Consider the following 17,828-nt stretch of genomic DNA (forward strand, 5'->3'; position numbering starts at 1 on the left):
AGAAAAGATAAGGGGTGTGGTGAGCCAACACTTCCTCATGTCCCTTGCCCCCTGGATCATATAGCATCAAACAAACTCAAAAGAAACAGAGAGGGGAGGGAAAACAAGTAAGGGAAGGAGAGAAACGGGGAGAGAAAAGGAAAGAAACTGGGAGGGAGAGATAGAAGACAGGATTTCTTGGGGTGGGGTGTTGTTGCTGAGATAGACACCATGACCAAAGCAACTTGACCAGGGAAGAGTTTATTTGGCTTACATCTCTGCATGCCACCCAGCATCAAAAGAAATTAAGGCAGGAACCGGGAGGCAGGAACTGATACAGAGCCCATGGAGGATGCTGCTTACTGGTTTCGTTCTCACTGCTCACTCAGCCTGCTTTCTTACAAAACCCAGGACCACCTGCTCAGGGATGGCACCGCCCACAATGGGCCAGGCCTCCCACATCAATCATGAATCAAGAAAATGTCCCACAAATATGCCCACATTTTCTTAATTGAGGCTCCTTCTTTTCAGGTGATTGATTCCGGCTTGTGTGTCAAGTTACAGACTGACAAACAAAAACAGGAGAGAAGGAGGGGAGGGAGGGAGAGAGAGATCAGCCAAGGGAAGCAGACAAGAAAGAAAAACAACCCATGTTCAATCTCCAGTACTGCAAAAGGAAAGGATGAGGAGAAAGAAAACAAGAGATTTGGTAGGTAGATGAGCTCACTTAGCATGCCAGAGGCCCTGGATTGCCAGCACTGCTTAACAGTGTCTCAGTGAAGAGACACTGTGGCCAAGGCAACTCTTATAGAGAAAGGATTTAATTGGAGACTGCTACAGTTTCAGAGTTAGAGCATGCAGGAGGCATAGCAGACATGGTGCTGACAAAGTTTTTGAGATCTGGAGTGGGGAGAGAAGGAGGAGGAGAGGAGAGAGTAAAGGGTCGGGGGGGGGGAGAGAGAGAGAGACAGAGACAGAGACAGAGAGACAGAGAGAGACAGAGACAGAGACAGAGACAGAGACAGAGAGAGAACAGGGAGGGAGAGATAGATTGACTATGACTAGGTCTGGCCTGGGCTTTTGAAACCTCAAAGCCCACCCCCAGTGACACACCTCCTCTAACGAGCCCACACCTCCTAATCCTTCTAATCCTGTCAAGGAGTTCCCATACCCGATGACTAAGTATTCACTATAGAAGCCTATGGGAGCCATCTTGTTCAAACCACCATATCTGGCATGGTGATTCATCTGTAATGCCAGCAGGGAAGGTGGGAACTGGGGGTCAGAAGCTTAAGGTTTTTCTCCACTACATATTCAAGGCCATCCCAGGCCATGTGAGACCCCCCGGCATGTGGCTGCAGGAGAAAAAGAAGTAGCCCAGTTTTCAAAGTCCCCACAGTGATAAGAAACAGCTGAGCCACTGTCAGAGCTGAGCTTTGAGTCTGGCAGGGCTGCCAAGAGCCAGAGGAGTTGTCCGAAGAGGTGCAGAGTCCCTGTCTCAAGGTTGGGGTTATCTGCATGTGTATTTTATACGGAAAAATGTTTTATTTTAAAAGTCAACAGCAAAACAACAGAATAAAGTCTAGCTGGAGGTTGGCATGGTGGTGGTGGTGGTGGTGTGTGTGTGTGTAACCCTGACTACTGGGGCCAAGGTGGGATTTGTCCAGCCAGACCCCATCTCAACACATCCAAACATTTTAAAGGGTGGAGAACATAGCTCGCAGGTCTTCCAAGAGGCTTCTTCTGACCCTCAGCACCATAAGAATAAAGTGGAAAAGCTAACTGGACCACATCCCTTCCTCACTAATTTAAGAAGCATCTTTGATGAACGCTTGCGCTCCCTTCTCTCTCCCTCCACTCTGTTCCTCCGTTCCAGTGCCTTTGCTTTTGACCACTTCCTGTTCTGGTGATGCTGAGAGATGATCCTGGGGCTCCTCTGCTGGGCAGCTCTAACACTCACCCTTTCCACAGGTTGCATGATGAGTCTCAACCGGTCTCTAACACATCCCAGTTCTAGAGGCTTAAACAAACAAACAAACAAACAAAAATTTCATTTATCTACTACATGGATGTGTTTGATTGGGTGGGTGTTTGAGCACCACTGTGCATGGGGAGGTCAGAGGATGATGCTCTGGGAGTCGGTTCTCTCCTTCTACTATATGGAACCAAGGTTGGACTCAGGACATCAAGCTTGGTAGCAAATGCTTTTATATCCACTAAGCTATCTTGCCGGTCCCTCCTGCTGTCTGATCCTCCATGCCCCCAACCTGCAGGCCACTCTCCTTCCTGTGGAAGGGTAGCATCGCCTCCAGCCTTGGCCACTCAACCTATGCTTCCCTCTTCTGTAGGCTTCTGCCTACTTCTCACCACCTACTGGCCTTCCAAAACTCCAGGTACCATCAGAGGCTCAGCAGCTCCCTGAGTGAACTAAGCTCTAGAGTGCAGCCAGGAGGCTGGCTTCCAAATGTCTCATCCATTGTTACTGTCCAGTGCTGTTTCACAGTCTCAGGAACAGGGTAAGATGGGCACAGTCTCTGTGTCCCACATGCCTACCCCTCAGCCTGGCACCAATCCTGTATCCTGGACTCAGTTTCTTCCAGATCCTGGCATAAGCCAGGATCCTCCTTCTCTCTCTCTCTCTCTTCCTTCCCTCTCTTCCTCCCTGGAGCCTGGCATACCTAGCAAACCCTTCTCCTTTCAGTGTACACATCCCTCCCTGAGCCCCTCATACCTGATTGGGTCCACCCTGCCACCCCACTGCACCCTTCTTTTCCCTTCACTTACTTAAGCTTAATATTTTCTAAGGGTGGTTTGATTAATCCAGTCAGCATTTACCTCTATGCACGACTTCATCTGGCAGAGCCTATTTGACAGACTGAAGAGGGGCCCAATGAACTTGCAGAATCAAGCTTAGCCCCGCCCACTAGGTCTTGCCGGCTCCTGGAATCCTATAAGAACAATTGTTCTTCAAGCAGGAGGCCTGAGACTTCTGAGGACAGAGGTAACCTTGACCTCAGCCTCTGAGACCTCCCGCTAACACCTCCTTTTCCAGAAGACTCTCCAAGACTTCCAGGCAATACCAGCCAAGAAACAGCTTCTTAGGGTCCAGTGTCAGCTCAAGGAGCGAACCGGGAAGCCAGGTGTGCATCGTGGGCCAGGGAAGGGTTGACCCTACATCAGATGAGAATAGCATCTGGGAGCAGAACTTTGTCCCCAGCTTGTCCCAGCCCTATTTCCCCTTCTTCCTTTTTAGGTGATGTCCATCCACACTGCTAATGCTTTCCCTTCACCATAATAAGTCAACTGCCGTCTCTAAAATTCTTGGAGATGGTTTGGGGATCAAAGACTACTGAATCCTCATGCCGTCTCCAGTGTGCTGAGCTTGGGGCCGGCAGCTCTGTCCAGGTACCTGGCAGGCAGTGCCCACCCAGGGGTATGTGTGGTTTCAGCTCCTTGCCTGTCTCTTCCACCCTCTAGAATCTGACGGAGACTTCATGGCAGAAGGCCCACTTCTGAGTCAGCTTCCCTCTGAGACGTCCCATCAAGGTATTGTCAATGCCCGTCTTTTGAACTATTTCCCCAGATTTCACTTGACTCTGGGTATTTTACAGCCTTGATATTCATGTAGAGCTTACTGTGAACCACAGCACCGGCTCCTAGAGCCACACCCTAGAGCCAAACCCATCTGTGTGAGTAATTCTTTAAAAATGGGGGAGGGGTTGCACATGTACCTCAAAGCATGTGTGGAAGTCAGAGGACAACTTGAGGTCCTTGGTTATCTCCTTCCACAGTATGGGTCCCAGGACCACACTCATGTTACCAGGTTTGGCCAAAAGTACCTTAATCTGTCAGGCCCTCTCACCAGGCTTGGCGCTATGCACCGGCACCTGTGGAGCCCTCACACCTGCGCTGTGTGAAGGGTTCTTTGGGGATCTTTTCTCACTCATTTTGGAGACAAGGACTCATGCTAGCCAAAGCTAGCCTGGAGTTTGAATTTAGGGTGATCTTCCTGCCTGTATCTCCCCAGTGCTGAGATTACAGCTATGTATTACCATGCCTGGCCCTCTTCTGTCTTTGGTACTGGAGGTTGCATGTAGGATCTCTGTATGCCAAGAAAGCCCGCTATCCACTGAGGCAACAGCCCCTGCAGCCTTATTCACTAACTCTTTCCATCTTAGACTTTTGCCATCTACTCCCTAGGAGACTAATATATAACTCTACACCACATCTACACCATCATCCTGCCCGCCCATGCAGGCTGCACCCTGGTTCTACAGAGCCCTGAGGTATAGGAGAGTCCCTTTCCCCTCTTGTAGAGCTTACCTGGGCTTGTTTAAACTTGTTTATCTGCAGTCCACTCTCAAAACTTTCCCTGCATGTTTCCATAGAACACAATCAAATTCTGCATCTCCCCGATCTCACCTCTTCAAGGCTGGCTCCGAAATAGATGAGCCAAGGTGTGTCTGCCTTCCAGCTGCACTCTGGGGTCTCCTTCATCATCTGGGAGACTCCCTTATTTTTTCCTTTTGGATATTAACCCATTCCTTTCCAATATTGTTTTACTTTCTTATATTTTACTTTTTTTTGTACTTTTTCTGTTCAGCCATGCGATAAAACATGGTATAAAAGGAATTTATTTAGCCAGACTTGATAGCATACAGCTGTAAACCCAGCACTTGGGAGATGGAGACAGGAAAATGGTTGAAAGTTGAATGCTGGTGTAGATGGCCTACACAGTGAAACATGGACTTAAGGAAATGTGAGTGGGTTATTTCACAACCAATATATCTGAGAGTGTTTTTACCCCATTGTCTTTGAATCCCAGGGCTAGTTTGGCTGGGTATTGAATTTAGGTTGGAAATCCACTTCCCTCAAAATGTTTGAGATATTTTCTCTTCTCTTCCAGATTCTAGTGTTGCTTTTGAAATTTTTGTCCCCTCCCTAACAGACACTTGCCTTTGATTTTCTTATACTATATTCTCTCTCTTTCATCATTTTTGGGGTTTTGTTCTTTCTGGGGATATTTCTTCAGTGTTGACTTCCAAGATTTCCATGGAGATTTTAATTTCTGCTTTCCTGACTTTAATTTCAAAAATCTTTTTTTCTCCCGGATGTTCTTTGTGAAAGTATCCTGTAATTGATTCATTGGTATAATTTATTCTCCTGTGTCTGAAGGTATTAATTATAGATTGGGGGGGGGTGTTTCGTCTGTGGCATCTTTTCCTGTTTGACTGACTTGCTTCTGCTCTCGTGCTTGGTTGCATGTGCTGATCCCCAGTTGCTGCTCATACTGGGCAGGTTTTGTGCCTTGTGGGTCCCCTGAATTTAAATGGTTGGCTTATCAAGTGGGGAGCCCCAGATGAGATCTTCGGGGTACCTGGAGGCTGTAGTTTTTCAGAGAGTATCTTCAGATGCTCTTTAAGGTCATGCCTACTGGGGACAAAAATCTCCTCAGACACATATCTTTCCCTTTAGTTTGTCTTTTGACTACATCGAGAATTTAGGGTTTTGGGGGGGGTGAAGCTGGGACGGTCTCACTAAGGAGCACTGGTTGGTCTAAAGCTCACTATATACATCAGGGGTTAAAGATGTGCACACATCTATGTAGTTATGTGTGAGAGAGAGGGGGGAGGGAGAGGAAGAGGATGAGGATGGGGAGGAGAGAGTACGTGTCACAGTACTAGGAATGGAAGCTTAAGCCTTGCACGTACTAGACAAGTGCTCCACTACTGAGCTATGCCCTCAGCCCATGTTTATTTATTTACATTAGATCCATTCCTGTTCAGTTACCCAGGGTGACCCAATACTTACTTTGTAGTTCAGGCAGAGCAGGCATTGGACTTGGGATCCCCCTGCCTCAGCCTCCTGGGTACCTGGTATGATAGGCCTGTGACACAGCCAAGCAGTCTGAGCCTTTATCTATATAGTAGCCTCTCCTCTGGCGGGCCAAGTACCTGTACCTAGACATTTTTCTAGAGAGACTTAACACTCGGCAGTTTTCACTGAACCTCCTGAGCCATTGTCCTCACACACTGTCTGCCATCTTTTTAATCTTTCTGCGGTCTGGTCACCATCTCAGATGCACAATGGACCCTTTGCTTTTCTCTCCTTGTGAATTGAATTGCCTGTGGTTTCTTTTCTTGAAGAATTTTATTTTTTTAATCATATGTATGTGTCTGTGTGAATATAGCTGGGGGTTCCCTTGAGGTTGACAGCCCCCCTTTCGGGGAGCTAGAGTTGAAGGTGTTCATGAGCCACTCGATGTGGGTTCTGGGAGTCAAACTCAGATGCCCCGGAAGAGTGCTCTTTGGTAACTGCTAAGCCCTCTCTCCTCTGTGTTCTATTTGGTTACTTATCTCCTCCACAGTGAGTTTTAAATGTCCTTTGAGTTTCTGGAATTCATCAGCTCAGCTGCCCTTCATTAGAGTCTCCCTACTCCAACTCCAGGGGTTATGCTGAGTCAATAAAGGAGAGAGGTGGCTCACACAGGTTATACTGAGTCAGTAAAGGAGAGCGGTGGCTCACACAGGAACACGAAACTGGAAGGAGTGTTCCATGCTTGGTGTCTTCACCCCCGACTCTGGCACCTGGTTATTGTGTCCTACAGGTCAGTGAACCTCTGGACCTCTGCTCTCTGTGATGCTCTAGAAGAAGTCCTGTGAGCTTAGTCTAGGTTTGAAGAGGTGGCGCAAGAGGCACTGGAAAGCCACATGGTTCAAAAAAGTTTCACCTGTGATGTCCACTGTGAGTCCCAGACACTCCTTGAAGCTCTCAATGTGTGTGTTCTGTGTTCTCTTCCTGTTTCCCCTGTCCCTGACTGAAAATGGGGTCAGAGAAATTGCCAAGAGGACTGCTAATAACCTCAAAGCACAAGGCGCCCTCAGAGCACTTGCCACGTCCCATCACCATTCTCTGCAGAGGGTCTGCAGACAAACCTTAGGTAATTCTCATAGGTTTGAGCTTCCTCCCTTTTTTTTTTTTTTTTTAAGATTTATTTATCTATTTCATGTATGTGAATACACTGTCGCTGTCTTCAGACACACCAGAAGAGGGCATCAGATCCCATTACAGATGGTTGTGAACCACCATGTGGTTGCTGGGATTTGAACTCAGGACCTTTGGAAGAGCAGCCAGTGCTCTTAACTGCTGAGCCATCTCTCCAGCCAGCCTGAGTGTTCCTTTTTTTTTTTTTTTTTAAAGCACAAAGCAGGGAAAACATCACTCATGAGAGGCCCGTTCTTTGGCTGCTTTTAATGATTGCAGAATGCTCACAGAAACACCTGTATATGGGTTTTGCAGTGATGGACAGCTTCTTCTGGGCATGTCCCGCTGCCTCTGATATAGCTGGGCCAGCCTAGTGGAAATCCCAGCCCAGCCCTACTCCAGCTGTTCTCACTGTCTGCTCTCCTCCCCCTCCCCCCTCCCCCACCCTGCACTCCCTCCCCCCACCCCCAGGTTTCTCCGCCTTTCTCTAGCTGTCCCCAGTGAACAGCTATCCATTCAGCCAGTATTGCTGCTCAGGACTCCTCAGCACTTCCCAGTGGGCACTGCTCTCAGGTTCTGGAGACCTCTTCACGCCCACCCAGGCATTCCCTGTTTGGTTTGGAAAGAACCTTTGCTCTGGCTTCCCCAAAGGTTGGCAACATGAACCTTTGGCTCCTCTAAGAGGTACCCTGTATCTCTATTCTCCCTGCTGACTTCCACCGGCCACGGGGAGGATGGACCACTGCAGGGTGGACCACCCCGTCCTCCACATACATACTGCCTAGGAAACAAACTTCATGGAGCTCCAGGTTGCAGAACTGTTGGATGTCCATATACCTCAGTTACAAACCTAATATTGAACCGATGTTCTTACCTTAGCTCTACCCTGGGGACAGTGATACCCAATCCTCCTTCTCCCCAGTGCCAGCAGGTTACTCAGAACTGCCTGTGGTGGTGACAGGGGTGTCTCTCTGTCTCTGTTCCCAGAATCTTTCTTGAACTTGCTGTCTTGTGGCACGGCCCTGCCCGCTGTATGCCTACTTCCCTCTGGCCTCCTTTCTGAAGCCTATCATCTGAGGATGTTGCTCCTCCCTCACCATCTTCAGTGGACCCCTCTGATCTCAGAATAGCAAGCTTGGCTTAGCTTAGGGCTGCTTCTTTAAGAGCTGCCCCCTCCCTGATGAACATCTGCAGTGCTGTGAAGAGACGCCATGACCAAGGCAACTCTTATAAAGGAGAACATTTCATCAGAGCTGGCTTACGGGTTCAAAGGTTTAGTCTGTTATCAACAAGGCAGAAGTATGGTAACAGTGCAGGCAGACATGGTGCTGGAGAAGGAGCTGAGAGTTCTACATCCGGATCAACAGGCAGCAGGAAGAGAGAGTGAGTCACTGGGCCTGGCTTGAGCTTCTGAAACCTCAAGGACCATCTCCAGTGTCAACAAGACCACATGTCCTAATCCTTTCAAATAATGCCTATGAGATCTGAGGACCGTTTTCATTCAAACTACCACAGCTACCCTACTGCCATTCCTAGCTCTGTGCATCCTGGGGTGCTCTCAGTCTTCCCCTGGAGCTTTATTCAGCCTCTCCTGGGGGCTATTGCAGTCACCCAAGTATCTTCTAACCTCTAGGCCTGTGCCTGTTCACTGCCTCTCGCCATGGTATATGGCCCATGTGACTCCTTCCAACCATCCCAGTGTATGGGCAAGAGGTTTCCTGGCCTAGCACCAGTCTAGACACCTACAGTGTCTCCATCCTTGTAACAACCAGAAGTTTCTAGAAGAAGGAAACCTTCCTACAGGTGTAACTGCAAGATTTCCCACCTGCACATAAGTTCCCCAAAATAATAACTCTTAGACTTAATATATGTGAATAAGTGCTGAGGCTAATAGCTTTGGCCCTCTGTTCTCTGACTAGCTCATATCTTAATAACCCATTAATTCTATGTTCTGCCACATGGCTGGTTACCTGGTCCTCAGTTTCATATGACCACCGTCCTTTGTGTCTGGGGTGGATCTTCCCAGGCCTGGCTATTTTCCCAGAATTCCTCTCTCTGTACTGGAACTGCCACTTCCCTATTTCCTGCATAATATAGCATTTTAAGTGACAGGTGATGCTTCCTTACAGTATAGCGATTCTCCCTACAAACAGGCATGAAGTAATTCTTGAGCCTTCCAACTTAGAGCAGCTTCTCCATGCTGCTGCTGGTCTGCCACCCCCCGCCACTGAGTGACAGCTCCTTAATGTAGTATGTGTGTGTGCTTTTTGTGTGTGTGCATGTAGACGCCTTCTGATGCACAGAGGGAAGGTATACCATATCAAACTCAATCTCTGTACTGAGTTTCAGACTCAGTTTATCTACCAGTAAAGTGGGGCTATAATGTCCCAGCCATGGGTTGTCTGGAGAACCTGAGCAATACCTGCTCTCTGTCTGTTTCTCTCCAGACTCCGATGAGGGACCCAGGGAACAAAGTGATCCCTGTGTGGAACACAAAGACCCAGTGGAAGTAGATGAGTCAGACGGACCTGCCAAACCCATTGCTTATGTGAGGCCCAGGAGGTGTGAGCCCACAGCGCCCGCGGAAGCTGCAGAGGATCATGCTGATAGAAGAAACCACCAAGAACGAAGCGCTTACCCTGGAAGGCAGAGGTGGAGGCAGAGGCCGTGGCAGAGGGCAGAGATAGGCAACCACTCCCAGGCAGCCTTCCAGGTGTGGCGGGAAGCCTCTGAGGGACGAGTTCCACAAATCTACATTAACCACAGTGAAGGACCACATCTGGATCTGAGAACAGGGGCTGACATGAGCGTGTACCCCACCTTTACTCCGATAGGTCCAGTGCCAGCAGAGATGGCCCAGTGGCCACCTGTGGTTTACGGATACTGGGTTGCCATGAAGTGCCAGGTCCTGGCTACCCATCACTATGTTCCCTTCATCCCCATGACCAACACATACTTCATACCATACAGGGCCCCCATATTCTTCTCGTCCATCCCTTGGTGACTGGTGTCTTTCCGCATCGGCCCTCCCTAGCGAAGCTTATTTATCCTGAGGAAAAAGGCTCACAGGAGGTAAGGTTTAGTCTTTCTCACAGTTTAGGCTTCAGTTCACTACAGCCAGGAAAACAGGGTACCCGGCACTTACAGCTGGCCTTGTCACACCCACAGTCAGAAGCATGAATACATTCTAGGTTCCCAGATGACTCCAGATCTGGTAAAATTGAGAATTAACACTAACCATCAGACTATTTGTCCCACCTAGGGTTTATTTGTGTGTGTGTGTGTATATATATTCATTCTTTCCTAGACCCCCATAACACTTCCCTTTCACACTTCCTCTATTTTTTTTAAATCTGTTGTGCACCATGAAAGTGTATGAATGTGGGATCATTCACTGGAGTATGGACCACCTACTGCAGACAAAGGACTCTTCTTCCCCTAGCAACCATTAAACACCAACAGCAACTTAGCTGGGGGTGGAGCCTTATGAGTCCCCTTCCCATCCGTGTTGCAATGGTGACAAACTTGATCTTGTAACACAAGACTTTCCCAGGATAACCCTTGGGGAAATGGGGTGATGCCGTACCCCTGAAATCCATGTATATGTATGTAGAAAGAACCAGTTACAGACCTCAGATGGAAAATGGCTACTGGGATGCAAGATTACAGATTTGAATCAACAGATGGGACTGAGAGGGACATCTGAACACCGGGCATAGAGGCAGCCCTGGACTATCGAGAGAAAGGGCACCGGGAAGTGAGCAAACAGCTCCAGAAGCAGACCTAGCTGTGTTTCGTGCCAGGGAGGATGAGTGTATGAAGTTCTGTGAAGCAGGACATCCTGATGTGGAACCTTACAGGATGGGGGCAGCAGTGGCTGTTCCTGAGATGTTTTTACTATGACATTTTATCATGTGTGTCTGTGTGGACATGTGTGTGTCACAGCCTGTCCATGGAGGTCAGAGGACAACTACAGAGACAGCTCTTTCTTTTTACCCTGTGCAGACCTGAGGCTTGAATCCAGGCCGGTAGGATTGGCAGAATGTTTTAACCTGAAGCGTCATCCCACCAGCCCAGGATGCCCAAGTGAGTTGAAAGGAAATAGGAAAAGTTCAAAATAGATTGAAAGTGGGTAAATTAAAGAAAACCTGGCAAGTCAAACAAAAGGCACAAAAACAAGAGAGTAAGCCACATTTAAAGTGCCGAGGAAGAGGCTGGGCGACAGTGGCACACCCCTTAATTCCAGCACTTGTGAGGCAGAGGCAGGTGGACCTTTTAATTCTAAGCCAACCTGGTCTGCAGAGTGAGTTCCAGGTCAGCTAGAGCTGTATAATGGCACCTGTCTCAAAATAAGACTAAGTAAGGAATAGTTTGGGTAACAATAGCCTTTGGCCTCAGTGAGAATATTTTAAATGTCTTTTAAAAATTTTCTTTTAATCATTAATGGGAATTTCCTGTCAGGTTTTTTTTCACGGATGTCTCTGATCAAGTTAAAGTGGCTCCTGTCTTCAATACTCCATGAAATGTGAATTATAAATTAGATTGTGTCCTTATGAAGGTTTTTGACTAGCTCATCTTAATATTTGTTTCTAAGAGAAAATGTCCAAGAAGAGTTTTTATCCTGAATTTTTTGTGTAACTAACTATTCCTTTAAATAAATCCTCCTTTTGGGCTTTGGTTGTTGCGAAACTCTTTTTGTAAAATCTCACAAATTACCAATGCAGAGGTAATTGTAAGACGGTTTGGTTCCCTCATTCTGCTATCTTCCTGTAGCCGTGGAAGCCTGTCACCATGTGTGCGCTCTAACGTCTCTGCTGTAGTTACACACACACACACACACACACACACACACACACACACACACACACGGCGCTCTGTCCATGTTAGTCACACATTTCTTGTTGAGATCAAATGCCTAAGAAGAAGCTACTTAAGGGTTTTCTTGGCTGGAAGTGTGAGGGTTTGAGGGGATACGTGCTATGAGGATGGGGAATTGATTCAAGGAGGTAAAAAGTGGGAGAGGCCTAGTCACATTGCACCCGCAGTCAGAGGTCAGACAGGATGTAGGACAGGGTTATAAAACCATAAACCTCACCCCTGGTGACTCACTTTGCCCAGGGTGGGCTCCACCTCCGGAAGTTCATAGCCTCTTATTCCACATAGCACCTGTACGCAGGCACTGAGTGTTCAAACACGCGAGCCTCCTGAAGGATGCTTTATCTCCCCCAGAATCCTCCAGAACCCAGCTCAGGGACCAGGCAGCTGTCATAGGTGTGGTAGGTACATTGGGAACTGTCCCTTTGGATCCACAGCTCCTCCATCTTCTCTCAGAAGCAGTGGGAACACAGAGGACAGGGTTGTGGAGGTTCTCTGGTTTGTGGTTATCTCAAGTGAGCCTATGGGGTGTCACCCCAGAACCCCTCTACATGCACCTCCTTACCAGCATCTCCACACAGGATATCTAAGTTCTGGCTACGCTATTTCTAAGGCATTCCCATGGCCACAGGGCCTCATCACACATCTACACAGATATTTTTGCTTTGAAACACAGTTTCTCGGTGTAGGCTGGCTGTCTTAGAACTCACTCTGTAGACCAGGCTGTCTTCCAACTCACAGATACATTCAACCTTGCTTCCCAAGCACTGGGACCAAAGGCATGCCCTACCATGCCCCAGTTTACACACGGATCTTAAGGACCAGCCTGCTTTTGTTGTTTTTAAGTTTATAACATAACTTCTCAAGCTTAGATCCCTACGTCAAATGGTATGGTCTATTTTATTTTAATAGATGCCAAGAAATTGGATCAAGATTAGCTCTCACACAATGCCAGTTTATGGCATGAGACATAATGCTGGGGCTCTGGAATTTTTGGCATTATCTTAGATAAAAACTCGTTATCTTATTTTTGTTCTAATTAGAGTAGCCTTGGCTATTAATAAGGTTCCATATCTTTTTATTTTTGTTTATCTACCTGCTTAATTTGCTGGCTCTACTTATTTCTTTGTTCCAGGTCAGCATATCTCCCCTGCACACGCTTTGTGGGGTGACACTCCTTTGTCTCCTCCTATGGGAGCGTTACTGTTAGAAGCATCGAACCAGGTGGTTTCTGCCCACACCACCTTCCTCTTCCCTTCCCAGGCTGCCTTGCTTGTGCTGTGGGGCTCAGCTCTGTCACCTTCCAGTTCACCCAGGGAGCAACCCCATTACCAGGGCAGAATCTTACCACCTCTTACAGGTCTCACCTAGTCTGTGATGCTGAACTTCAGCCTGACTCAGTAGGGTCAAGCCACACTCAGACATCACCACAGAGCATTACAGAAGTCCTTGGACTGGCCTGGACACCTGCAGGCTCTCCCAGACCTAGGAAACGTTGGCCTCTGACCCCTATCTGAGGCACCCTTTTCCCAGCGTTTCAATTGCTAGCTTCGGGTAGCTGAGCTGCTCTGGGTGACTCAGGCCTGCCTAGAAACATCATGGACTGTCCTGACTTTGGGTGTGTGGGGACCTCATGCCTATCTGCTTCATGATTGTTGATTAAGATACTATCCAGGACTAAGGCTGGCAGAAAGTGTTGCTTTTCTTGGATCAGTTACTTCTTGGCCACGCCACTTAGTCTGGCCACAGAGGACTGACTGCTCCACAGACTTCTTTTGGGAACCTCCACTCAGAGCAGATTCTCCCTCCTCCCTCTCTGCTGCCTTTAGGTTTTGCTAGATGTCTAACCTCCTCAAAATGCTTTGGTACTTGGGACTTCTCTTTTCTTTTTGTTGAGACAGGGTCTCATGTATCCCAGGCTGAACCTGGATTTGTTATGTAACTGGGGAAGTCCTTCTGGTCTACCTGCCTCCAGACCTCCTAACCACTTTATCCATCAAGGCCCAGCCTCAGCCTGAAGGCCCCATCTTTGGATTGTATAGTTTAAAAGAGAGAAAGATTTTCTCCTGGTTTGTTTGAATTAGCTAAACAAGACTTGAAGGGGTTCCTCTAGAGAGCCATTCCTTAACATAATGTCAAGACTCAAAGGTCACAACTCATGGTATAGTCAAGATGGCATATAGAAGTGTGACCATGTGTTGAAGGAGGTTGGTGAGTTAGGACCTGCTGACACTAATACAAATTATTGACCCACGTGCTTTCTCCCCCTCCCCAACTCTTTTGTTAAGCATAGGCTCAACCTTCCAGTGTCTAGGTTATGGCTCAGTGGAAGCCATAAAAACAACTTTGTGGTATGAGAGTGTTTCCCAAGTGTGTATTGTTTGCTTCATTGTAAATACTGGTGAACAGTGGTCAACACTGTTTTTTTTTTTCAAAAAAATTCAATAAATATAGGGGCTGGAGAGATAGCTCAACAGTTAAGAGCATGTACTATTCTTCCAGAGAACCTGAGCTCAGTTCTTAGCACCCACGTTAGGTGGTTTGCAATTGCTTATAACTCTAGCTGCAAGTGTATCTGACATCCTCTTCCGACCTCTGAGAGCAACTGAGCAAACACGTATATACATATAATTAAAAATAAAGGCTGGAGAGGTGGCTCAGTGCTTAAGTGCACTGGCTGCTCTTGCAGAGGACCTGGTTGGTTCCTAGTGGCAGCTCACAACCATCTGTAACTTTAGTTCCATGGGATCTGATACTTCCTGTCTCTACAGGGACTAGGTATACACACAGTACACAGACATACATGTGAGCAAACATTCCTACACATAAGATACAAATAAATCCATAAACAGAAAATATTCCATGAATAAGTATGTGTAAGCTGACGTGTTAGAGCTCTGCTCTTGTGCTCCCATTCCACACTGGTCTTTGTCTACCTTGGTCTTTCTTGGAAGACTTTTCTTCTGTCTTCCCTCCTCATGCAAGCCTCTGCACAGGATCCCTCATTCAGCCCTTGGCTGAAAATCAGCTTCATCCCCTGCTGTCACCACCTAACACAAGTCCCCAGGCACAGGGACTCTTGTCCTCCTGCATGGGCTCACTCTGTGCTTGCCCTAGTTTGTGAAGAAAGGTCACAGGTGTTTGGAACATTCAGCCCATGGGGGGCACCACGGGCACAGAAAACCCAATGGACATTATTAAACTTTTACAGAGAATCTGATTTCCCAGAAGTCTTGAGAAGGCCCATTTCTGCTGTCTGTCACGTGAAGGTTCCTCCCCATGGAGCCTCAAGCTCCTTCAGTGACAGCACAGGCAGATATCACTTCTGGCTGCTGACGCCTTGTTCTGACTCAGGAGCTTTGCATTGTTCCATATTCTGGCTGATTTTCTTGTCTCCACGTTGGATTTGTAGTTTTTATGTTACATTCAATCGGCCCTTTCATTTAGGTTTAATTGATCCTTAACAGTCCATTTCGTTCTTTTCAAACCCAAAGGCAAAGGCCAGGGAACGACTCAGGAGCCTGTTCTCTCTTTCTGCCACATGGGACCCCTGGATCGAACTTAGGTCAGCAGCTTTGGTGGCAAGCTCCTTTAATTACTGAGCTCTAGCTGGCCCTAAATCTGCTATTATAGGGGGTCATTTGGTCTGCATTTCTGAATTATAAGGTTCATTTGGAGGCTGGGAGGGAACTGTGCATTGCAGGCCCAGGGCTCTGAATTCATCTCCAGCACCAACGGTAAAAAGCTCTTATTTTATTTTCTAATATTCTCATTTTTAAGGTCTCCCTGTGTTTGGTTAGGTAGTTCTCAGATGAGGGACCTGGCCCTACAGGAGCTGGGCCCCAGGTGCCTGCATCTGTAGAACCTCCATTGTGTTCTGCAGCCCCCTGGGGCCTGCATCACTGTACTGGCTTTCTACTGTGGCTTTATTTGGGCTTTGTGTTACAACCATACAAATGAAGTCTCACCCAGGGTCCCCTCAGCATGAAGAAGTTTAAGGCAGAGAGGTAGGGAATGGTTTAGTCTTTGATGGTTCTGCCCCTGCTGGAATTGTGGAAGAGCAAGGCCTGATTCTCTCCATCACCTATGGTCCCCGTGCCTCATCTTCTTTCACAGCATGTGCCATAGAGCTCTCAGCCTGGGCCCATGGGGTCCATAGTGAAAACCCGCCATGCTGTCTACACTTGGCTTCCAGCCTTGCTCTGGCACTCACCCGTGATTTTTCTGGTTCTGCATGAGCAGGGAAGGCGCTGTCTCAACCTCTGGAGATGGCTGGCTTGGGCTCCAATCCTGGATCTTCCATCTACAAGCTGAGAAGCTACATCCATGTCCTTCAAACTCCTCCATTTCCTGAACCATAACATGAACATCAATGAATACCAACCTTGTGACTAGTACATGAGTTCATGGGTTGGTCTAACCTGGGCACTAGGAATGAATTGTGAACAGAAGACACTCAGTGGACACGGCAGACTCTTATTTCAAAGGCTGGAATGGTTCTACTTCACCCAGAAAGCTGAGCGCTGCTCAGAGCTTCTGTCTGCTCCTTCCTCTGCCAGGCTTATGGTCTATGGGATAAACTCCATACATGACTTCTGAACACTGGCTCTATTTGCAGGGAGCAGGTACTGGGGTACTGGATTACTTTGGGGTAGGGGTCATGGCATTCATCTGTAGAAGGGAAAAAGTAACTAGATCCTTAATATAAAAGATTTATTTTATTTTTAATTATGTTTATGTGCACACGCATGCAAGTGAGCACAGTGCCTCAGGCACCAGAAGGCAGCATCAGATCCCCTGGAGCTAGACTTAGAGGCAGCTGTGAGCCACTCAGAAAGAGCACCCAGAGCCCTTAACTACTCCACAATCTCTCCAGCCCCTGGATTTATTTTTAATCATGTGTATATTTGTGCTTGTGTTTGTATGTGTGGTCCACTCTACGGTCCGAACAGGTTTTACAGGTCACTGTGCAGGATGAGAACAGAGCTTGGATCTTCTACAGGAGCAGCATGTGATTGTTCAGCCCCCATAAAAGGATCCTGCACAGGCTGCAGAGAGGGACAGAACATGGAATCCTCTTATCTACAGGGGTGTCTCAGTCCATTTTCTGTCTCCGTGGCAGAAAACCACAAACTGTGATTTATAGAAAACAGAAGGTGTTCTGACACATAGTCCTGGTGGCCGAGAAGCCTCATGGCCACTGCCGGTGAATGGAGGAGAGACCAGGAGAGTGGGAGGCGGTGAGTAGAGTGCTGGACTCTCCTAGCTGGATTTCCACCATAAGCCGCCCCTGCGAGCCTGGCTTCAGAGTCTCTTACGGTCTCATTTCTTAACATCACAATGGCAATTAGACATCAACCTGAGAATCAGGGCTAGCTATGAAACTACCTGCATGTGGCAAACTGCCCAGAAGCTTGGTCTTGCCACATTGTTCCCCCCCAACAATTCTATTAGAGAGAGGCTCAGACAGGCAGCCATCAGTGCTCCACACAATGTCAGCTCAGGTGGCCAGGACTGTCCATCATTTTCTGAGGTAGTATACCACTCATGCTTTTAGCATCAATTGGTTTGTGGCTGTGCCTATGCGCAGGTCCTCCGTGGTCATTGTATGGGATCCTCTGTGTGTGTGCACAGCAACTCACCCATCTCCATGGAGATGGGCTTTGGGCTCAGGCTGTGGTTTGGGTGTAAAGTTGTCCCCCAAAAGGCTCATGTGAAGTGGAAACTTCTGGTTTCTTTGGAAAGTCAGTTCTGTCAAATGATGTTTCACTGGGGCACACAGGTGAAAGGATGCTTTGCTGGAGCAGACACAGGAAAGAATGTTTTCCTGAAGCAGACGCAGGTGAAAGAATGCTTTGATATGGCAAACACATGAAAGGACCCGTGATGAAGGAGTGTAAATATGACCCCACAGACAGTGGGAGACGAGCACTGAGCATTTTTTTGGTTTGCTCTGCTTCACTATTCTTTACTAATGACACACATGTATT

Source organism: Rattus norvegicus, chromosome 4 (genome assembly GCF_021556685.1).
Source record: "Rattus norvegicus strain SHRSP/BbbUtx chromosome 4, alternate assembly SHRSP_T2T, whole genome shotgun sequence".
In the NCBI taxonomy this organism is placed as follows: Eukaryota; Metazoa; Chordata; class Mammalia; order Rodentia; family Muridae; genus Rattus; species Rattus norvegicus.